This window comes from Taudactylus pleione, unplaced genomic scaffold (assembly GCF_031769625.1).
Source record: "Taudactylus pleione unplaced genomic scaffold, aTauple2 ptg000205l, whole genome shotgun sequence".
NCBI classification, from domain to species: domain Eukaryota; kingdom Metazoa; phylum Chordata; class Amphibia; order Anura; family Myobatrachidae; genus Taudactylus; species Taudactylus pleione.
Genome location: NW_028284607.1, coordinates 5243800 through 5265904, shown reverse-complemented (window position 1 = coordinate 5265904; position 22105 = coordinate 5243800). Strand labels below are relative to the sequence as shown.

The 22105-nt window shown below is 43.8% G+C and overlaps 1 protein-coding gene across 1 annotated transcript in view; it reads left to right on the top strand.

Annotated features, from left to right (window-relative positions):
- Window positions 1-13877: 13877 nt before the first annotated feature.
- Window positions 13878-22105, top strand: part of GGT1 (gamma-glutamyltransferase 1) — a 138241-nt gene continuing 130013 nt past the window's right edge. The window contains exon 1 of the mRNA XM_088477964.1: window positions 13878-13914. The gene's annotated coding sequence lies outside the window, so the exon portion shown is untranslated. The remainder of the gene's footprint in view (window positions 13915-22105) is intronic.

Genomic DNA, 22105 nt, shown 5'->3' with positions numbered 1-22105 from the left:
GCTGGAAGATCTCATGGAGACCTAGGCAAGGTATTGGTTTGGGGCCCCCAGCTGTTCTGTCCGTACAAAAATATCTTAGGGCCAGTGGCGGTTGCTCAGTGGGTGTCTGCAGAGCTCATCAGGGATCACAGACGCGTCTGTCACCATATGTCTGAACAGAGCAATCAGCACCTCCCTGGTGTCTCTGACTTCCCCCCAGACTCCCATTGGCTAGTTGGCACAGAAGTCTGGGGGGCGGGCAGATACACCAGGGAGGCGCTAATTGCTCTATCCGGGCGGATGCGGCACTGATCACCAGTGAGCTTACGTTCCCGCAGACACGCGCCAATATTAAAAAATAAAATGTTTACAGGTACAGTTAGTGGTTATGTTTTATCTGGTTCCTCTCTGCTAGTTTTGGGCTGTGCTGCAGCCCTGGGTGAGCTACTGCCACTTCTTAGGGCTCATTTATTAACTATCAAGTTTTAACCTGATAATTATAATTCCTTATTGCAACCATTCAGTAAAACTATTTATGTGTCAAACTCTGAACAGAAGGCTTAAAATATGGAATATTTCTATTGCAGGTTACTTAATTCACTAATTGTTAATGATCTTACTGACTCATTACTACTTTATGACATCCAATAAAACATTTATCTGATTAACATGTTTCAGTTTTACCATGAACTTTCCATCATTTATGATAAACAGGAATGTACCGTGCCCCAGGAAGAGAACATGTGTAACTCTGTAAACATTGAGAGCAAAACCTTTTTCCCATCTTGTAAGAGCGTAAGCAAAGCAAACATAACATTGCTATAGGAATAATTATAAAACTGGGAACTTCTGTAACTTTTCATTTTTTGATTGTGTAAAAATCACAAAATATTGCCCATGGATGGCTGCAGTCAAAGGTTTCCTAAAGAAGAAAAATTTGCAAAGGAATTTCTCACACTACTGTAGTTTTCATATATATTTGTACACAACTACATTGCAATTGCAGATGGTGTGGCGTTGGACACACTCAAGGACACATTTGATCTAACGTTTTTGTCACTGTGCTACGTTTGCAAAGGGAAAAATGCTGGTGGGAGACAAATTCATGGTCAGGATGTGCTAGTGAATCCAGTTTTGCCATCATCATCATCATCATAACTGATTATATTACTGCTGTCCATGTTGACAGCAGAATCAGGCCACAGAGGATGTTGATGTGCCTTCTCCTTTGCCTCCTCTGTATAACTTGCAGCCACTGATGGACTGGACCAGTGGGATATGTATTCAAATCAGCTGGACACTTCATGATGCAATAAGAGCAAATAGATTAATTTTAACATTTTGGTTAACTGAGGGGAGCGATTGTCTGCAATAAATACAGGGTGGTCAAGAATGAATAAAGAAATGTTAAAACAAATAACACCATTGTTTTTCTTATGAAAGTCTGCATCTGTTTGATATGTCACATTACTACCTTCTCAATTATAAAAATAGAGTTGCATCCAAGGTGGCCAATTTCAAAATGGACCCCATACTTGTGACATACCCTAAAATGTTTTCCCCCACTCCCATATCATATGTGTAGACAATGGATTAACATTTCCTTACTCATTTCCTGTTTATAAAGGTGTTTCCACATTTATGGACCACCCTGTATATTGCTCTACCTGAATTGGCCTAACCATCAAGCACAATCAGGTACACTACATGTGTGATTAAATTGTCCATAGGAGCTGGTTGACCAGACCACATCCTACCCATGTATAAGCAATTTAAAGGAAAAAGTAGTAAGACCACACTATTGCCTCATCCTGACACTGTGTGTGTATGTTTGTATTAGGTTGAAAAGACAGAAATAATCTGCCCATAGATGCTGTGACTTTCATAGTGCATCAGTCACAATGTGTATTAACTCGGCCTGATTCAGACCCGCTTGCAAGCGCTATGCGCTCGCAAGCGGGTCGATTGTTAGGCAGTGCACACGCGTGTGTGCGAGCTCCGGAGCGAGCGCAAACAGCACTCGCTCCGGCGCTCGCATCCAAAAGGGGCGGCTGTCGATGTTGATCGACAGCTCGCCCCGTTTGGTAGGGGAAGTGGCTGGGCAAACAGAGGCGTTCCTGCAGGAACATCTGCCGTTTGTGGGCGGCCCTACTGACATCACTCGTGATGTCAATAGGTGTACTTCCTGCTCTATTAGAGCAGGAAGTCCACTGGGGCTTGTGGCAACGAGACCCTACCGCAAGGGTCTCGTCACAAGCCCGATGGTCACGATGGTATTGACCATCGCGACCATCACCTGGCCGCTCGCATAAGCTATGGGTGGTAATCCACAACTATGCGAGCAGCCAGGAGGCCGCAACTAAAAAAACAAGCCCCGCCCTGATTCAGAGTGAGCGCTCGCTTTTTGCGAGCGCCTCTGAATTAGGGCCTCAGTTTGCCAATCCTGATAAACATCTGATTAGGATATATCATATTTTGGTTATGACTTATGGTAAATGTGATTGCTTGATGACCGCATTTGAAAATGTATAACTAAAATTCTGTAGATACAATATCATTAAAATAACTGAGAAAGCATAGGACTTTAACCCATAAGAGAAATCACTGAATGTGTACAGCTGAAGCACTATATAAAAAATAATATTTAACTGGAGTGCATGGGGCATTGGGTCCATTCCCAGGCTAAGGTGGATTAAAGTCCATATCACCAGTAATTAATGCTAGCTATGATAACAAACTTTCCTCATCTTAACCCCCCCCCCCCAAATATGTTATACAATCCGCAGTATGAGACCCAAACAGACAGGGCAATACATTTTAGAACAGTGGGGATATAATAATTAGAATGGGGAACTAATACGTGATCACTTGCATTTTTAGCTTACCAGACATATACTTACAGAGAAATGATGGGTTCATATGGTGGCCTGAGGCCACATGAGTTCCTACGTAATATAATATAACATAGTATCAGACAGTGCTGGAGATGTAGGCGACCACTGCTGTGATACGTGCCAGCACAAATAATCAGCTAAAGGGTGTTTGTACAAATGGGGTATGCGGTAAAACACCCGAAAACTGCATTTTCGGGGTTTTTACCGCATTTACCCCTTTAGTACATCCTGCTCAATGCCTTGGAAACATGAGGCATGCATTTAATTATAAAATGTGACGAGTGACTATGGGGTGCACCCTGCTGCGGTGCAGGTGTAGTCAGACACGTACCTCACGCCATTCGCTCTTACTTTCAGGCTGCAGATGATGCTGTGATCCACGATCCTGGACCGCCCCCCAGGGCCTGCAAAGTTAGGAGAAATACGCTACAGGGATGACCCCCACTGGGATCAATGGATGGTCAGCATTGGCACTTTTGTCCTCACACTTGTTACCGGGGTGCAACATGAACCAAAGAGAAGGTGGTGGGGATAACACACAACACAAATTATGCTCACAGAATATACTCTGGTCCACTTGATGAATGAATGGTCCTTCTCTCGGCACCTGCAAATAACACAATGAAGCAACCCATCCACCCAGCTGTACTAGGCTAACCTGCTTCCCCTAGCGTGTACCGCCCACAGCAATCTGGCTACTCATTTAGGGGCCTATTTATCAAGGATCTCTTTTGCAAAGCGATCAGGGTATGCCAGTAACGCCCCTGATCGCTTTGCAAAAAGCGATCTCTTCGGCCAGATGTATCATCTGGGACATGCAGAGACACGGGCTCCAAAAGGAGCCTGTCCCTGCGATGTCTTCGGAGAGTGGCCGGGCACTGCAGGGGGTGGTGCGCATGCGCAGTCTCGTGGACTGCACATGCACATCCACCATAGCCGGGGAGGGTTCCGGCAGATCCCTCCGCCGGCTAATAGTGCGTGGTATAGCCCATAGGCCACAGCGGCTAACGTCATCTTCAGATGGCGTTAGCTGCTGGGGCCAATATCTGGAATGCATCGCATTCCGAATATTGGTAAATTTGGCAACATTGCATCCCCCATAGAAACCTATGGGGGAGGCGGCTGCTAGCAGCAATGGAAGGATCACAGCAGGTATCGGAGATAACTGCTGCGGTCCCTCCTTCATACATATGGGGGATACATAGTATTTGAGGTAAACCCCCAAAAAACTGGTGTTTTCGGGGATTTTTCCTCAAATACACTTTGATAAATGGGCCCCATACACTACAGGCCCTAACTCTGACTGACTTGATGGACAACAACAATCACAGGCTGGGTGTAGTGCACTTACTAACACAAGTTTCTTCTAATTCCCCACAATGTATTTACACAACAAATGCCATCATAGTTACAGAATAGTGCAATAATCACAAGATAATAACACAAGCAGGTACCTTATAAGGATATTGAATTTAAACCTCTATACGCTCCTGCCTATACCTTCTAAAACCTGCCTATACCTTCTAAAATTGACGCTATTTGCGTACGCAGTCATACAGTAAAATAAAAGCCTTCAGACCTTGAAAATGTGTTTCCAAAGCACAAAGTATATTATTCAACATAAAAACAGTAGGTTACACGCTGTGATCTAAAGACAATTTAGCGCAAAGAAATTATACAGACCCAAGGTACAGTTATACATACGCACGCGCACTGGGACCAGTTACCGGCATCAGCAAGAAACCTCCATCAACAGCATCAGCATGAAGACTCCAGATTGGAGCCTGTAAGCACATTTATACCCTTACAGGGATAAGCAATACAATAAAAGTTTGGCATGGTTTCATTGGTTCCCAGTGCAGGTGCATCTGTTACAGGATATTTAACAGGTTGATTCAAATGGACACAGGTCAGCCTCCGACAGCCTTTGTCTCCTCTATTCCCCCTGCATGCAAATCTAAGATGTTCATTTTACAAAGTACATTTTAGTGTTTTAAGTCTCTACTGTTCATAAGTTGAGAATGCAGGTTGCGATCTTCTCATCGATGATACCGGAAAGCTGTTGAGAAAGAGCAGATCAGTACAACATCAAAACACTGTTTGCTTATCATGTACTAAACCTTAGATACCAAATAATCTTTTATTTCACAACATTAGCAATAAATGAACAACCGTTGAATATTACACTTTGGAGCTATGGAATCTTTTATGTGAGTGTGCAGTGTGTAAGTATGAGGGGGTTTGGGAAAAGACGCTAGTTAACTTGTGGCAGATGCGTACGCATGAAGCTAATAAACAGCGTTCACATGCAGGATATCATGCATTCGCTAATGTGCGTTATGTTAACAGTGCAACTGTGCGTAATATGCGGTGTTTATGCATGTGAGTCTATTTATGATGGATTTAATATATATATATATATATATACACATATATATATATCATCCCTTACTAACATTTTTAAACTGCAATGCAATGTGTTATGGGCAGTGAGCTTCTTCACTCTCAAACAGGGTGGAGACCCCCCCCCCCCCCCCCCGATTGCTGGTGCCTTCCTGTCTGACAGTGAGTTTAAAAGTTTTCTTCTGCCTAATTAGGATACCTGTGTCAGTTCTTTTCAAGAAGATTTCTTACCATTGTTCATTCAGTCAAATTCAAGTGTCTGGGCCACATTACAATTGCCACAGCTACACCTGTACACATGTGGGGTCTCTCCATTTACATGCAAAAACACCCACATATTCCTGGTGTATTGTCTTTTCTGATTACTTTTCTCAGGAAGCTGTCTTTTTTTAGTTGTTTTGGTATTTTTCTATGCAAGGTTGTCCCCAGAATGGGCTTGTCATGGCTTCTAAAAGGATTACCAAAAACATTGCCATCTGTACTTAGCTCGTGAGTTGTAACTTAAAATGGCGCTGGACGGCCATTCGCAAAATGGCGTCATGCAGATTCTTATTTTTAAGATGGAGTCTGGTTTCCATTCGCAAGATGGAATTGCTCCAAGCTTATTTTACACTGATTCTGTCTCAGCCACTAAACCAGCTTCGACACTTACCAACAGCGACCTTTACTGGAGGCCTGACTGCGGGGGACTACAATGACTTTGTGACAAGATTACCTAATCATGGACACATTCCTAGCAATGCCCATGTCCTTATTGAGCCAACAAAGATACCATTTAGGACCTAGTACCTACAGTGCATCAGCTTTCTGACCCTAAACTTGGGGGTTGTTTACACCACTATAGGGGCTAATGCCCTTTTGTGCTACAGGACTAGTGCCTGCCTATCAGTGAGACCAAATAATACCTCTATGGCTCAATGCTCTCTGCAGCCTCCACCTAGTGCCACCTATACACTGGGACTTATAACACTACAGGGCCGAATGCCCTTAGTGCCCAACCTAGTGCCACCTACATAGAGGCCAGTACCTAGTGGGCCTAATGCCGTCTGTACACCGGGCCTATTGCCCGCTTAATAAGGGCCTTGGTCACAGCTAATAGGCCTAATGCCCCCTCATGCCTCCCAAAGCCTCCCCTGGGCCTAATGCCCACCTAATGTGCCCCAGGACTAGTGTCTGATGATACCCACATGCTTCACCTGAGGGTTAACACCCTCAAGGCTTCCTGCAGTCTTCACCCAGGGAGCAATGACCAGAGCAAGCTCTTTATTAAAGGTCATTGCTGCCCTGGGATTCACTGACCCCACCCCACGGCAGGCTTCTGCTCTTTTGTCTTCAACTGGTGGGCAGCCCTCCAGGTCTTCCGACACCAAATTCAAAGTGCCGCACTGTTATTGGTGGGGCCTAAATCCCCGCAGATTCCGCCCCACTGCCATTCTCTAAATGGGGCAATGGCAGCGGGGAGCCACTGTCACTGTACTGACGACCACTGCAGTACTTTTCTGTATTACCTGGTGGAGATTGGATCCCCCTAGATCCAGGCCCACTGCCATGCCCAATGGTTACGTCGGGTCCTGCTAAATCGGCGGCCGAGATTCCTGCAGATCCTGGTCCACCACCACCATATCCGGGACCTCTGCATGACCCCGCTACGAAAATGTAGTATTTTGAGCTATATTTATTTACAAAACAAATTATAGATACTAGAGATGTGCACCGACCCCTGTGTTTTGGTTTTGGATCTGTATCTCCTTCGTGTTTTGGATCTGGATTTGGTTTTGTCAAAACCGCACTTCCGTGTTTTGAATCTATATATTTTTTTCGAAAAAGACTTCAAAACAGCTGAAATCACATAATTTTGGGCCTGTTTTTGTTCCTACAATATAATTAACCTCAATAACCTTAATTTCCAGTCAGTTTTGACCAGCTCACAATATTAATTTCATCCAGTTTAGGCCAAAAGGTTGCTCCGAGCTAGCTGGCTGACTAAGCTAAGCGATAGCAGTGAGCGTCACAAACATGTGGCAGTTCAGCTTCCAACATGGCACATTTAGGAAACAGAGTGGCACTGCAGTAGCAGACAGTATGACAGTTTATTAAACTGCCTGAGGCATCACAGTACTTGTGTTATGGATAGACACTAGAGTACGGCCTGAGGTGTCACAGTACTTGTGGTATGGATACACACTGGGGTACAGCCTGAGGCGTCACAGTACTTGTGCTATGGATACACACTAAGGGTACGGCCTGCAACGTCACAGTACTTGTGTTATGGATACACACTAAGGGTACGGCTTGAGGCATCACAGTACTTGTTTTAATGATACACAGTGGAGTATGGCCTGCGGCGCCACAGTACTTGTGTGGATACACTGGGGTACGGCCTGATGTGTCACAGTACTTATATGTATACACTGGGGTACGGCCTGCAGCATCACAGTACTTGGATACACTGGGGTACGGCCTGCAGCGTCACAGTACTTGTGTTATGGATACACACTGGGGTATGGCCAGAGGCGTCACAGTACTTGTGTTATGGATACACACTGGGGTATGGCCAGAGGCGTCACAGTACTTGTGTTATGGATAATTACTAAGGGTACGGCCTGAGGCGTCACAGTACTTGTGTTATGGATAATTACTAAGGGTACGGCCTGCAGCATCACAGTACTTGTGTTATGGATACACACTGGGGTATGGCCAGAGGCGTCACAGTACTTGTGTTATGGATAATCACTAAGGGTACGGCCTGCAGCATCACAGTACTTGTGTTAAGCTGCCCATCCACTAGCGGACCATAGAAACGACAGTAGTTTCTATGTCTGTGATAAGCCTACACTGAATGTGGAGTCGTTCAGTGCAGGCTCATCAATCATCTGGCAACATGCTGAACCTGACGTTATCGTCAGGTTGACCAGCATGTTTGTATGATGACAGATGTCTAAACGACCAGCTGGCACGTGCATCGCTGGTCATTTTAGACATTTTTGCAAACGATTGAACGGTCGTTATCGTTCAATCGCTCAACTTAATTGTTTAGTGGATGGGCAGCATTAGGGATACACTTGGGTACAGCACGAAAAAAAACTATTATTTTTAAACTTTATTAACTTATTTTTTTTTTCGTTTTTTTAAAAACTTTATGACTTTTTAAAAGTGTTTTTTTCTTTAAACTTTTTTTCTTACTTTTTTTTTTTACACTGGATCAGATAGACACCGGACAGGTGCATCGGCAGCAGTGGAGCGGAAGGACACCGGACAGGTGCGTCAGCAGCAGTGGAGCGGAAGGACACCGGACAGGTGCGTCAGCAGCAGTGGAGCGGAAGGGCACCGGACAGGTGCGTCGGCAGCAGTGGAGCGGAAGGGCACCGGACAGCACTGAGTACAGGAGCAGCCACTGGAGTGTATGGACGGGCTCAGCACAGCCCCTGGACGGGCTCAGCACACCCCGAGCTGGACTCGGATCCTCCTTGGATCAGGTATGTTTGGATGGGTGCGGTTCTCAGAGAATCGGACCTGCTCATCTCTAATTATAAAGTATTACATTTTAAAATGACTATATAAATATTAAGATATGCATTACACAAATTATATATTTTAAAACTTTTTTACATTTAAAATGAATTGATGTCATTATTATCCTTCAATTGTAATTGCCAAATAAAGTTCTTTGCCTTGAAAAAAGAAACTGTTTAATTTTCAGTGGTGAAATTTAACATTTATTAAAATATAAATACGCAGGAAAGCTTGCCATAGGAAATAATTCCCTGTGACTAAACTAGTTCTGCTTCATCCTAAATATGATTATTTAACCTTAATGATTGAACTGTAGGAAACCATACATACGTGAAATACTGATTTACAATGTTTCATTGTCCAATAAAAAAGCACCTACTACAAACTGATTGTAACCAGCAAAGAGGTGTTGCGGCACCTACACATCAAGCAATAAGCATAAGTAGTTCTAAATGTAGGAGCCTAGTGGTGATGGCAATAACTCTCCTACACTCAGAGCCAGATTAAAGCTTGTGGAGGCCCCAGGGCTCCCAAGTTGTGGGGGCCCCTTTTAAGCCACACAGAGGCTACCCCCCAGCGACAGGAAGCCCACCAACCCCTCCTTCCCTACTCCACCGCCCAAGCCACACGGAACCCTACTGCCTCCATCTCCGCCCCTGATTACTCACCTGTCATCCTCCCGATTCTGGCAGAACAGTTCCCTAGTCCCCTCATCAGCGTCACTAACGTGATGTGTCATGTGATACTGATGAGGGGACTCAGTCGGGACTCGGGAGCCGCTCTGCGCTGTATGTAGCAGGAACACCTGTTCTTGGCATGGTCACACCGACCCTGTGTGGGGGCCCATCTGTGTGTGGGGGCCTTGGGGCTGCTGCACCTGTCGCCCCCACCTTAATCCGACCCTGCCTACACTGACACACTGTATATATGTGGCTGACACTCTCAGTTGGTGAGTGAGTGGCTGAGTTGGCTGAGTGGCATCAGTGGGAATAGTCTGTGTAGACTAGTTCCTGACAATTGTAAAATCCCCATAAAGCGTGTTGGAGCAGGGTTCCAATGTACACCTATGCTGTCTCAGGCCTGATTTATAGATTTACGTTAGTGGCACCACTAAAATATGCAAAAGCTGCAGGAGGCATCATAAGTAAGAAGATGTCCACGGCCGACTTTTGTGTCTGATGGCTGCTTCCAAAAACGCAGCATCGGATCCTCTGCATGAACATCGGGCATCTAAGTAATCTGAGGGTTACTCGGGGATGTCCGGCAAAACTATGCTGCCAAGGCCAGTGCCACTGGCTTCGGCATGCCCAGAAAATAGAGCCGACATAGAACGCTCCCCGTCACCGCCCCCCAAATGCCAGCAACATGTCATGGGGAGGGAGGACTTTTTCAGGAGGGGTTCCCACTTCCCTGGGTTGACCAGTTTAGGGCTGGTTATCGTTATGGTAGTGGACCCCATGCTGTGTGTCCCCCTGTTATAGCCTCAGCTACCTCGGCTGGTTCCGCCTTGTGCTGGTTATTGGAAAAAAAACCACATAATTTTTCCCCCTATTTTCCAATACCAGCCTAGGCTCAGAGGCCCGGGACTGGTTAATGATTTGAGAGGGGACTCCACACCATTTTTTTTTTTAAATATACCTTTTTAAGAATATTTCGGAAACTAATCCTGCACAGATCATTCTGATTTGTGCAGTGATTTAAATCAGCAGCAGATTGACGGCGGATTGCCATTGGATTTGCTGCTGAATAGGGGATTGAAATCCAATGAGTAACAATGACGAATGACAAATGACAGTCAAAACTGATGCATAGTAAATACTGTTTTTTTTAGACTGCAATCAGTCGATGCCCTTCGGTTTCAAAGACAAATCCGACAATTAGTAAATAATCTTTCATGAAGTGATGTCAAATACCTCATGCAAAAGATCAGAATGCGTTCGCTCGCTGCGCACAGCAGAGTGAGTTACAAGAGAAGCCATTTGTAGGTGGTGACAGGGGCTGGCCATTAATAATGGTGGAGTGGATTTGCGAATGCAGGCGTGCCTGACCGTCCTAACGTCGTTTTAGAGGTGTGCATAATTTAGAGGGAGCGTCATTGTACATGTCACCTGGCTGGTTTATACACTGAAGTGATCGCAGTGCTTGCGGCAGGGTGTGGTCAACCTCAAGCGCTGCTATCGCTTCCGATGTTACCCGATGTACCGATGGTTGCATACACTTCCTGGAGATGACGTGTTCAAGTGGGCGTCTTAAGACAGGCCGGTGGGCGACTGCATGCACAATGCGATCACACTTTAAGACATAGTGGGTGTGCTAATGCCTTGCTGTGCGATCGTCCTGCCTACGCAATTTGCATACACATCTTGCGAGCAAACGCATCTAGTGAGTGGGTCTGAATCAGGTCCTAAGTGTTTAGATATTGCAATTTTATCCACTGAGACCCCCCCCCCCCCCCGTGTTTATTATGCTACATCCTCTGTACTTATACTCAGAAATAAAGTTTCAAAACTGTTAAAAAGGAATGGAGTAAGAGCAGACACAATAAGGAAGTGACTAATATTACAAATTGTCATAATGTGCAGATTTGTTTGAACTTATTTTGCCGACCAGATTTATATGTACACACAATATTTTATTGAACAGTTTACGCTATAGGTCAAATATAGTTATTTTAATCAAATTTATTGACATGCTAGAAATCACTAATGCTGGGCATACACTACACAATTTTCTGTAAGATATCTGTCCAATCTGGCTGGTTTGTATGAAAACCTGGTAATGTATGGGAGCAAATGACAGTTGATCATATGGTCTTAAACACTGGAAAACGGACAAAAAACAATTGTTCAAATTGGTTATATTTGTGTGTTTTAACCAATTTGTCTGAACAACCATTTTTGTCTGTTTCCCAGTGTTTGTGAGCAAATGGCGTCTGTCATTGGCTCCCATACATTATCAGATTTTCATTCCAACCAGCCAGATTGGACAGATATCTGACAGATAATTGTATAGTGTATGCCCAGCATAAGTTAGGCTTTTTCATCAAGAACAATTTAACAACTGAACCTAATTAAATATATCACAACTATTAGAATATGATATTATAGACTTGTTTTTAATAATATATTACTAAATATTGATTGAGTACAAATATGGCAAGTAAATATAAAACATTTTAATTTATAAACCATGGTGTTAGCTACATACAGTACATTAAAACACTACACTATACAGTATCAATAAACAATATATATAGTATATACTGTATAGTGGACAAATCTATATTGCGCCCCAAGTACAATATGAATTCTTCATAGCATGGATTTGACAAGGTTCTGGAAAAATTGCCTACAGATTCTGGTCCATGCTGCAGAATGTTGGCAGCACATTCATGCTGTGAATATCCAGTACCGTAACAAGCTGGCCTGGTGCCAGGGGCGAATTAAGAGATGTGCGAGCCCGTGTGCGTACCACTCCGTGCGGGCCCCCTCCCCCCTGTGGTGCAGTAGACTCTGGCGTTCTGCAAATCTACTGGGCATGCACAGGTCTCCAGTAACATGGCGCCCACGCCATGGTACCGGAGACACTTCTACTATGCTTGTGCAGGTCTCTGGTAACAGAGCGCCCACGCCTTGTTACCCGGGACACTTCGAGTGCGCATGGGCAGATCACCAGAAAAATGTCTGCCGCACCATTTACCCGGTAATTAGTACTGCTAATGCAGTGCCGATGCTGGTCTCTGGAGAGGTATTAAACATGGGTACAGGGTGTACAGTGTGGGCCCCCAGGGGGCCGAGTGCACAGCACACCCTGCACCCATTATAAATACGCCAATACTGGGTGCTCTGTGCTGACCCTGAGACCATGGTGTCATGAAGTCACACAGAGGGGGGTGGGACTAACAGCACTGAGAAGTGCAGCACTGCCATAAGGACACTCCGAGCCACTGCACAACACAACTCTAGTTACGGTCCTGCGAATGTCTCATTCCACCACTTTCCAAACTGGATTGAGATCGAGTGACTGTGCAGGTCATTGGAGTATTCTGAACTAATTGTCTTGTTTGTGGAACCAGCTTGAGATGAGGTGTGGGCTTTTTGCCATGGTGCATTATCCTGCTGGAAGTAGCTTTTAGGGCATTGGGAGACTGTGGCCATAAAAGGATGCATATGTTCACCAAAAATACTCAGGCTGTGGCATTTAAACAATTCACAAACAGTATTAAGGTACCTGACATGTGTCAAGAAAACATTGGGCCTGATTCAGACCCACTCGCGAGCGGCTGTCCGCTCGCAAGTGGGTCGATGTTATGCACTGAGCATGCGCACGACGGAGGGAGCTCTGTCGTGCGCATGCGCCAGACGCGACGAGCGAAGGAAAGTCCTTCGCTCGTTGTGTCCGATCAAAGGGGGCGTGCTGTCAATGTTGATTGACAGCACGCCCCCTTTGGTGGGCGTGCCGGGGCGTCCCACGGGAACGTGCCGGTGGGCGTGCCGGGGCGTCCCACGGGAACGCCTCACGTCAGAAGCCGGCCCACTGACATCACTAGTGATGTCAGTGGGAGTGATTTTGGCTCTGATAGAGCCAAAATCACTCCGGAGCTTGCGGTTGAAAACCTCAACCGCAGGCTCCGGCTCGCAATTTCGATGGTCGCGATGGTCTCGACCATCGCGGCCATCAAAAAGCACGCTCGTATAGACTGTGGGTGGTGACCCACAGCTATACGAGCGTCCAGGAGGACGCTCCATGAAAATGGAGCCCGGCCCTCATTCAGAGCGTGCGCTCTGCTCAGAGCGTACGGCTCTGAATGAGGGCCATTGTCCACATCACTACAGTACCACCATGTGCAGCCTGAACTATTGAGAGAAGGCAGAATGGATACATGGATTCGTGTTGTTAACACCTACTGTATGAAAATCAGGATTTGTCAGACTACAGGATGTTTTTTCCAATCTTCAAGTGCCCATTTTTGGTGAGCCTGTAGTCACTGTGCCTCAGTTTACTGGACAGTCGTGGAACCCGGTGTGGTCTTCTGTTACTGAAGCCCATGAACTCCAAAGTTCTTCTGTATATCATTTTTGTATCACATGGTTATTGTCACCTCCTGTCAGCATTAACCAGTCTGGTGAGTCTGCTCTTACTACCATGCTTATGTTTTTGTTTTGCGCCTCATTCTCTGTAAACTTTAGAGGCTGTTGTGTGTGAGTATTCCCAGAGATCAGTATTTTCTGAGATATTCAAACCAATTTATTTGTCATCAACAATCATTATACGGCCAAAGTCACAGATCATATTTTTTACCATTTCTGGAGTTTGGCCTGAACAATAACTGAACCTCTTGATCATGTATGAATACTCGTATTCCAGTGGTTCCTAAACTCAGTCCTCAAAGCACACTAACAGTCCAGGTTTTAAGGATATCCATGCTTGAGCACAGGTGACCTAATTAGTACCTCAATCAATTTGATTTAAGCATCTGTGCTCAACCAAGGATGTCAACCTGGACTGTTAAACTGGATACAAACGTCAGCAAATTGGTGACCCTGCAATGCGACAATGCAATGTATCTATATATCATGACAAACCAGAAGTATACAAATAATCCTAGCTCTGTGCAAGTACTTAAAAGGAATGAGCTGAGTACAAAATGCTGCTGCACACCTCTGAGAGAATTTGCCTGTCTCTCACCAAAAGTGCTCCTGGTTGCTAATAGCTAAAACCCGGGTTATTGCAGGGTTAACCCGGGTAGCTCCTTGGTGTAAAAGGGGAAAGGGTTGGATTGCCAGGTCGAGTGACCCGGCAATCCAACCCAAGGTAACTAGCAGGGTTTAACACGGGAATAACCCATGAAACCCTGCAGTGTAAATGGTGCAATCTGGGTCATGGTGACCTGGATTGTGCCACATGCCTTACGATTGGCTGGCTTCAGTGGCACCTGGAGATGACGTCATCTCCAAGCGTCCACTTCAATGCCGGAAAACCCTGTTCCAAACTCCGGGTCAGTCCTGGAATTTAGGTGTAAAAGCGGTATAATATTCATCAGATGGCCGGCCAACACAAGATTAGATACAAATACTGACACTATTTATTACTTTGTATTTATGTCTATAACTCCTAATTGCTGAGCGATAATTCATTATCGTTATATATTGATATAATTTAATTATTTGTTACTATATTGATATAATATATTTTTTTGCTATTCATGTGTGTTATTAATGGATATTAAATATTGTGAAATGTTATGTTTTTGCTGTGCGCGAGTTTATGCAGTGCTACCTATATATTGATTTCTATCAATATATCATGTTATTGTGCAGACTGCACAATCCACTATACGACAATGCAATATATCATTATATGCTCAATGTTACAGATGGGACGATGCCAATGCACAATTCATCAAACGATAAATTGTGTGTACACACTACACAATGGTTGTGCAGAGTGGTTTACGACAAATTGTGTAGTGTGTACCCAGCTTTAGGGTACCTTAAGGACCAAGTTTTGAAACCACTGTCTTATTAATGGAGTTGCTGCCACATGATTGGGTGATTAGACACTTGCAGTAAAATGGCCACTGAGGCTTAAATGCATTATGCTCTGATTTGCTGATCCCTGCATTATTCCGGAGGTATAGGCATAAAATTTAAGGCAGCAATTATTTTTAGGTAAAACCTGGGTTTGCCTTAAAACTAAATGCTGCTTTAAATCTAACTGCTATATTATTATTATTATCCTTTATTTATATGCTGCCACAAGGGTTCCGCAGCGCCTCACAAAGTACATAAACATATCAGCAAACACGAAAACAGTGACTTACAGTACAAAACAATGCAGTACAAGGACATAGCTTATAAACATTGCTGCTATAGCGATCATAACACTCAAAAGCAGCAGGGCATCAGCAACCAAGTGTTAGGTGCCCTTGTGGGGAGTTTGGAGTAGATGATCGTATGAGCAAGGGAAGGAGAAGCACATGAAGGAAGAAGGCCCTGCTCGTGAGAGCTTACATTCTAAAGGGGAGGGGCAGACAGACAGGCGTGACACAGAAGGAGTAGACAGTGAGGAAGAAGCATGCAGCAGTAGGTTAGCATGAGAGCTGAAAGGCTTTGATGAAGTAGAGGGTCTTGAGAGCCAGGATGAAGATTTGTAGAGAGGTGGAGAGTCTGATAGGGAAAGGGAGAGAGTACCATAGGTAGGGAGCAGCACGGGCAAAATCTTGGAGACGGGAATGGGAAGAAGTAATCAGTTGGCAAAAGAGGCGGCGTGCATTTGTTGAGGGAAGTGGTTGGGCAAAAGTGTTAAGTGAGATGAGATCAGAGATGTAAATGGGAGAGGATTGGGTGATGGCTTTGTAAGTGAGTGTAAGAACCTTAAATTGGGTTCTGAAGGGGAAGGGGAGTCAGTGTAGGGCTTGTTTTTCCCCTTTTACACCAGAGCAAAAACCTGGGTTATTGCTGTTCTAACCAGGTTGCAGCTCAGTGTAAAAGGGTCCCTGAAAAATAACCCAGGTCAAGTGACCCGGCAATCCAACCCAGGTAGCTACCTGGCTCGGACCCAGGATGGACCTGGGTAATGGTGCAGTGTAAACGGTGCAACCCAGGTTATCCGACCTGGGTCATGCCTAAAATGAAGTGATTGGTGGTTGTGGAGCAGTCACCTCCCACTTTTTATGACCTCACAAGTTTACCAGGGCAGACCTGGGTTCAGTGTGAATGGGGCTGACTTGAGAATAACCCAGATCGATGGTGCTGTGTAAACGTTGTCTGACCTGGGTTGGAAGCATGTCTGAAAACCCAGGTCGGACACGGATTTTTGGTGGAATAGAGGTATAAGAGAGGCAGATGTAGAACGTTTGGAGAGGAAGATGAGACGAGCAGCAGCATTGAGAACAGATTGGAGAGGAGAGAGGTGGGAGTCTGGGAGGCCAGATAAGAGGAGGTTACAATAGTCAAATCTGGAGATGACCAGTAAGTTTATGAGGGTCTTCTTCACTTAATTCACAAAACATTAAAAGCCATTATTCTATCTGTTATCAGGTTTAATACACTGCACATTTTATTCACAAATTTAATTTGTTAAGTTTTTTACAACTTTATCAGTAGACTGATGATCCCTAATGTGCTGACCATTGTCTTGTTTATTTCTTTTAAGATACATCCACAATTACTTTCTATTAACTTACTGGAATGGAAATTCCTGCAAAGCTTTCATATGAATGAGCCGAATAGTGACCTATTATAATATTTACCTAGAGTTGCCAGGTCAGCTACTTAAAACTGAATTACACAAGCTGTAAGTGTTGCAAATAGATCACATGCAATTGACTGGAAACAGTTACAAGTACTCAGCATGCATTGAACTAACTGCAGCTGGGAATGATATATGATTACCACTCCTTCCTTTTTGCTATTAAGGAGCCTATGTATTAATAATTGCTGCAGTGCAGTAATTATTAACAGTCCATATCGCGACAGACTTTTTCCTTTTTGAATACAATTTCCCTTTTATGTACTAAGGGGCATATGTATCAAAGCTTGATATGAGATATACATCACCAACCAATCAGCTTCTAACTTACATTTTGCAGGCTGTTTAAGAAATGATAGTTTCGAGCTGATTGGTTGGTGATATATCTCACATCAAGCTTTGATACATATGCCCCTTAATGTAACTCGCAAGAACAGTGGTTACGAGAAACGCGGTTCCTGCGAGTTGCATACTGGCTGTGTTGGAGGAGTCTTTCACTTTTTCAGAAGACTCCTCTTAAGAATCAGACATTGCACATGTGCAAAGCGTCAACTTCCCTAGCCGGACGGAGGCTGCAGTAAGATCCCTCTTCTGCGAGAATGCCTCCATAGGCATAAAGCGGTTTGCATCATCTGAGAATTGAGTAAACCGACAGGGCCAAACTCAAAAAAACGTAGCTTTTCGGAGCTTGGTACATAGGAGTCAGACTGAAGTCCCCAATGACTGCACCTACTGCACTTATTAGCCTTCTGCAGGAGATTTCTGCATTTGGCTATTGGTACATAGCAGGGAAACAAACATATGCAAGAAAACATCTCGATTAATAGGCCCTTAAAACCTAAAAGAGAAATCTATATTCTCCCCATTTGCTTTTACAATATCTCCTGTAGTATGTAGCATACATAATCTGGGGATCATGTTACTCTATGCCACATGGGTTATTTTACCTGACAATAGGGGAATATTGGTTATTTCCCAAAACACCATTTCTTTCAATCTTTGTAACATGAATTTTGGAAGAAAAATATTTTTACATTTATTAAGCTATTCTACAATGGAAATAATGAGGAAGTATGTAGCAGATGTGGTTCCATAGATAAGGGGGACTATAAAAGGTGTTTAAAGAGTTATTCCTAGAAATACATAAAATGTTAATATGGGTTATGCTTATTGTATGGATTTCCTAAACAGCATGCCCGTGCAACCTCTGAGTGCAATGTAATGTACTGTGCTGTACTGTTCTGTAGTGTGTGTGATGTAGTGTAGTGTACTGTACAGCCTTGCTATACACCGCTGAGGAGCCAGTCTTCTGACCTGCGTGGTGAATTAGGGCTACTAGTCTGTAAGCAGAAACTTTATCGGGTCTGTCTGTAGGGTAATGAGCTGTATAGTGAACTCCTGCACCTGTAATTATCCTGGAGCCAGTGTGCTATTACTTTGCCATGTGAGGTACCTGGCTGCTTTCTGGGGAATGGGGAGAGGTTACTGCACTTTCCCAGCCCTGTCTCCTCCTCCAGCCCCTGCAGCTGTGACATTCTGCAGTGTCTGTCACACTCACCTTATCTATCTCGGGAGCACAATACTATAGCGGCCGGCAGAACTACTGTGAATGGTAAGAGTGTCACTGATACCTATACACATGTAAGGGTAGGAGAATTAGTCATTCTGAATTTTACTTTATATCATACTGTAGGTTAGCTTCTTATTTCTTTAGTATCTGTTTTAAAGGAGCAACCAGAAAAGAAGACGTTGAGCTTGGCACAAGTTTGGGGACAGGTTGTGACGTTGTGTGGTTGTACTGCAATGTGCTGGCGCTTACCCAGGGACTGTGTTTCCTCTCCTTCTCCCAGCGTACAGTACAGTGCTTCCAACCTGTAGCTGGCCGGGCTGGTGGCTGCTACTGTATATAGCACCTGCTGCTACGGACACTACACATGTGTCTCTGGCGTCTGTAGGACTATGGTTTAGGTGCTGTCAGTGTCAAGTACTCTGGTTTCGTGGTGTCTCGTATGTACGACATCGCTCTTCTGATGAATTTAAAATCTCATGCTTATTTTTTTTTTTTAGAGAGGGAATTATTGTTGTATAGCACTAAAATGATGCATTAGTATTATGGGAACTGTAGTGTTACGGTTGTACAGCTACATGTTGCACTATATGACAGAAGCAGTTAGCCTTATACACATACTTGCCAACTCTTCCTCATGTAAGTCAGGTTTATGACACGCCTCTCAGATGTAGCAGTACAAGTCCACTGTAACACGCGCTCATAGGTGCCGCTTTCACAATCTCCCTGAAATGCTTTTTCAAAAGTAGTCAAATATGCTTATTTGTCACCTGGGGCCTTATTCAGAGTAGGACGGCGGAAAACTGAGTAGCAAATCAGAAAAAGCCAACAGCATTATATCAGGTGGACAATGTAGGTGCGGTTGCAATGGTATTTAAAGCATTGTCCTGTCTTTAGCAGGGCCATCTTAACGTTTAGGCACACTAGGCAGTTGCCCAGGACCCCACAATTCTACGGGCCTTCAAGCAAGGACGGGCTGGCCTGGGGACATCTACATGGAGTGTGCAGACACTCACTCCATGCTTAGAGCAGCCAGCCAAGAGGCAGGCAGAGAAAGATACTCCCCGGCCACTCTGATTGTGAATTACACAGAATCAGAGCAGCAGGCAGCATTCTCTACCTGTTTTCCAGCCTGCAGCCACAGGGTGGAATTAAGGGGGAAGGGGGCACAGAAGGCACGCCCCCTTGGGCCTCTCTATCATGGTGCCCCTCATAATTTAATTACAGCTGCAGTGCAGAGCAGGAACTGCACTGCAAGCTGGAGAAGAGTTGAGGAAGGTGGAGTCCATAATCCTCGCTTTACATGTTTTTTTATGTTTAAACATTTATTTTGTTGAAAGTACCAAAAAATCTAAAGGTTTATTTTATTGACCGCTTATATTTTTATTTACGTGAATGGGTGGGTAGAGGCCCCAGTGCATTGCAGAGGGCCTACAATGCTGCAAAGACAGCCCTGGTCTTTAGTGTCCCAAAGATGTCATGCTGTTGGGGACACTTACCACTGGAAGGACTTTGCTTGTGGAACTTCTGGCCATGGAGCAGTCTACCCACTTTGTGATCCACGGTTCTCAGATAAGCTCCTGTTTGTAATTTGCTCATGTACAGGCATTTTACTATGTAATTGTTATTAAAATGTATTATTATGCAAAATTAAGTTATGGTGATTTTTTTTTAACCCCCTGAGGTACATGAGATACGCTAATTAGCTTGGTTGTGTTACCCTTTGAAAATTCCTGTGGAATGCCCAGGGTGTTCATGTGTAAGGCACCATTATGTAATACATATGTAAATTACATATTAATCCAATAGATATCGAATGGACATTATATAAATAACAAAAGTATGAATGCGCAATATTGTTTCTATAATGTTATAATTTTATGCTTAATGTTATAAATGTGTTAATAATGTGACATGAAACTACATTAATTAGCTGAAAGAGAGCTTGATATTTAGATACAATTATACAAATTTAACGGGTGACAGCTTAAAATACCCAGAGGGGCGCTTTTTAAAGCCATCACAACTTTGGCAGTTTTGGCCACTGGATTAAAAAGGGGCAATAATATTAAATACAAACGCAGGCATGTTTTGTATTAATTATTATTGTCCCTTTAAATCCAGTAGCTGAAATCATCAAGTTCGTATTTTTTTTTATTTTTTTATTAAAAGCAGTGCTAGTAAATTTGCCTCCTGATCTTAAAGTATTGTTTCCTGTGCAGCTCACTTATATTCCAAGTAAAACATAACCAAATTTAGTAGCAAACATAAAAGCCTCTTTAATCAACAAAGGAACTGAAATTCGCAAAAGTATAGTCAGCAATGTAGAAAGTTTATTTTTATAACTGATCAGATATTTTTAGTAAAGTGGTGGCGCAGGGGGGCAGAAGAGTAGACGAATCAAAGTGTTTCAGTCAGGGGCAGTTGGCTTCCTTGTGATTGTTATTGAAAGAAAGAAAATTCTGATTCCCATTGGGCTTTGAGAGACAACCAATTGATAAGCACTCTGGGGAGATTTCCCACTTTAAAGGCCCCATACATCTAATGACAGATTGCCCGATCCTCTGATTGGATCGAAAATGCTGATTCGCCAGTCGGAAATGCCAACCAGCGGCCATCATTGTTCGCCAATCCATTGGAGGATCGGTAAATTGTAATTGTTAAAAGTCACCGATTTGTCGATACAAGAATGGTCTGAATGTCCACATTGTGAATGTCGACAGGGCCTCGATGTCGACAATTGACATGTCGACATTGCCGTTCAGCATGTCGGAATTATGTGACGGTGAGAATGTTGATAATACAATCTAACCCTAACCGCAGCCTAACCCTAAAGCTCATAATGTAGACATGCATAATGTCAACATTTTCAATATGTCAACATTTTGTCAATGTTGTTGATATTCTGAATGTCGACATTCAGAACCATTCAACATTACAGTGTCGACATTCTGAATGTCAACATTGTGATTGCCGACAAGATGACTTCATACCATCACACAGCAATATTAACCAGTGTTCCGTCAGTTGTGTGAGTGTAGAAAGAAAACTTGAAGTTATTTGTGGACTGTAAAATACAGACAACCCTTCTAGGGACTGACAGAGCAGAGCAGCCTGATTGATACATCATTGAAATTAAAATGGTGATAATATATTATGAATATTGTATAATTAAGGACATCCTCTGACACTGAATAATGACTTTGGTACAATAAAATCAGTATGTAGGCTTTTTAGGTGGAAACATACAATTAATAGTTTTCCAGCTGCAATAAGTCCAGACTGGAACAAACATAATAAACAACGCTCAGGTTATAATAGGAGTGAAGTCAAGGATAACAAATCTTTAGACATTCTATAGGTGACCGACCCAGCTGATATTTTCAGGACAATGGGAAGCAGATTACTTGGTGGAATATTTCCCTTTATACAGAGCACAGTGCTGTTGATTCCTCACATTGGTGGTGTGACGAGATTTATCTACCGGTTTGTTATA